General features: G+C 39.6%; 1 long non-coding RNA gene across 1 annotated transcript; it reads left to right on the plus strand.

The window, feature by feature from the left end:
- Window positions 1-368: 368 nt before the first annotated feature.
- Window positions 369-1,409, plus strand: LOC132148605 (uncharacterized). The gene is made up of 3 exons (XR_009434942.1): window positions 369-601; window positions 918-1,040; window positions 1,170-1,409. It is a non-coding gene; the product is annotated as an uncharacterized LOC132148605 (long non-coding RNA).
- The last annotated feature ends 1,346 nt before the right edge of the window (window positions 1,410-2,755 follow it).

Here is a 2,755-nt window from a genome sequence, read left to right on the forward strand (position 1 = left end):
AAGGAGCAAAACACCGGCCTAGATTTGCACAACTGTAAGAACATTGTCAGCTTCACACTTTTTGCAAAACATTACACACAGTGATTTGCAAAACACTAAACACACTTGTATGCATTTGACAAAGAAATTTATCATGATGTAATTTCCTTGCAATTTCAAAGCAAAGGCTTTTCTAATGAGCACACCCATGAACCAAATGGTTAAACACAGGCACCAGGTGTGCACACACACTGGTGCTTAATTGTAGACACACCAATCAGGTTAAAGCACTATAAAAAGGCAACAGGTAAGTTCACCTGTCTTCAACAAAAATGGATGGTGTCAGAGGAAGAGGGAGAGTGCGGATGAGAGGGGGAATCCATAGAGCACCAGGTGGAGGAAGAGGCCAAGTAAGAGGAAGAGGGAGAGGAAGACCAGGAGGAGGGGTAGGACATGCGCAAAGAAGAAGACAACCAAATCTGTGTAACGAAATTCGTGCTACAATTGTGGACCATGTAATAAACCACGGACTAACAATGAGGGAGGCTGGATTGAGAGTACAGCCTAACCTAAGCAGGTACACGGTGGCATCAATAGTTCAGACATTTCGTCAAGAGCACAGGTGAGAAACTTCTCTTCAGGCAACAGAAAATCCATTGCTTACTGCATGTACTATATCAACAGTACTGTATATGTACTCTATATTTTGGTACTGTATATATTCCTGTATGTATCATTTTACAGTAAGCTGTGTATTTTGTTTGGCCAATATAGGATTGAACGTCGTGAACACCAAGGAGGGAGGGGCCCAATATTCACACAGGAGCAAGAGAGAGAGAGAGATCATAAACCTCGTTTTGGCCAATAATGGAATCAGACTAAGAAAAATTCAAGCCCATATTGTCAATGATCACCTAGTTTTCAATAATGTCCAACAGGTCTCTCTGTCAACAATAGCCCGTATCCTTAAAAAACATCAAGTTCTGATGAAACAACTGTATAAAGTGCCATTTGAAAGAAATTCAGACAGGGTGAAAGTCCTGCGGCGTGAATATGTGGTGGTACGTTTTGTTCACTGACTGTAGTATTGTGTACTGCACACATAACCTTTTTACTGTACATGTAATTTTACTGTATAGCAGACCTACAGTATACTGATCTACACAATGTGATCTTTTGCTGTATTTCAGAGAGTTTTGCAAATGGATGCGGAGGAAGTCCCGCATGAGTTTATTTACATTGATGAGGCTGGATTTAACCTGACAACAGTACGAAGAAGGGGAAGAAACATCATCGGCCACAGGGCTATTGTCAATGTACCAGGGCAACATGGGGGTAACATTACCCTTTGTGCTGCCATTACACAGAATGGGGTCCTCCAACGCCATGCCAACTTGGGTCCTTACAACACTGAACTCATTCTTACATTTTTAGACAGATTACACAATATCATCACAGCAGCAAACCAAAGGGTTCTGCTCTGGTCCAAAACTGGTTTCAACAACACCCACAATTTACAGTTCAATACCTACCGCCATACTCCCCCTTCCTGAACCCCATCGAGGAGTTCTTCTCAACATGGTGGTGGAAGGTTTATGATCTCCGGCCCTATGTCCAGATGCCCCTCATTCAAGCTATGGAGGAAGCATGTGATCAAATTGAACCAGCATCCATACAAGGGTGGATTCGTCACTCGAAAAGATTCTTCCCACGTTGCCTTGCAAATGAAAATATAGCCTGTGATGTTGACGAGGCCCTGTGGCCAGATCCAGCTAGACGGAGAGATGTTGTGTTTATGCAGAGGTGGGTAGAGTACCCAAAAACTGTACTCAAGTAAAAGTAAAAGTACTTCTAGAAATATTTACTCAAGTAAAAGTAAAAGTACTAGTCTTGAATAGTTACTTGAGTAAGAGTAAAAGAGTATCGGATAAAAAATCTACTCAAGTAGTTAGTTACTAGTTACTTTGGGTCATATATACTGAGCCTATTTTTATTTAGATATATAGATAAAATGTATGTAATGTATGTGTGTGTGTATAAAGGTATATATTTCATCAGCCTTTACTCCAATTTATGTAATTTATTATAAAACCCTGTCTGTTTACTTAAGTAACAGATATAGGTGTCATGCCATAACATATTTTTAATACAACTGACTTTATATTAAATGTGAATTTAACATTAAAAGTTAATGTGATATAAATATTGCTACTAATCTTTCATTATTCAGAAAGAGAGCAAATAACATTTACATTATTAAAGATCATTTTCACTGACAGTCTAGATTTCAAACACTCTCAGAAACTCCCATTAAAATCACTGAAACTGTTAACACTGTGAAATCAATTAAAGATTCTGACATACACACATCTGCACTTTGTTGTTTCTGAAGAGAGAATTCGCCAGAAAGAGGTATTCAGTCGGTGAGCGAGTGAAGGAAGCACCGGCATTTTAGCGATGACTCATCGGAACACCTCTGATTGGCCAATGCTTTAATCAGCTCAAAAGAATCATGTGTGATTTGTTATAATGCGCAGTGCTGTAAAAACGCGTCTCTGGCTCAGCACCAGCAAACAATCACAGATCTGAATTTAGCAGCTGGACTTGCTGAACGTATTCGCACCGGTGTGATTGTATTAAAATTAATAAAATCTTAATCGGCTATTTTTTGTCTTTTGGAAGCTGCATTCAACTTGACTCCCCTCTGTTATAAGCCACACACGTACAACAAACTAATGTCACAGTGGTATCGTGTACTGTAATCGAGTGTAGCCCA

This window comes from Carassius carassius, chromosome 9 (assembly GCF_963082965.1).
Source record: "Carassius carassius chromosome 9, fCarCar2.1, whole genome shotgun sequence".
In the NCBI taxonomy this organism is placed as follows: Eukaryota; Metazoa; Chordata; class Actinopteri; order Cypriniformes; family Cyprinidae; genus Carassius; species Carassius carassius.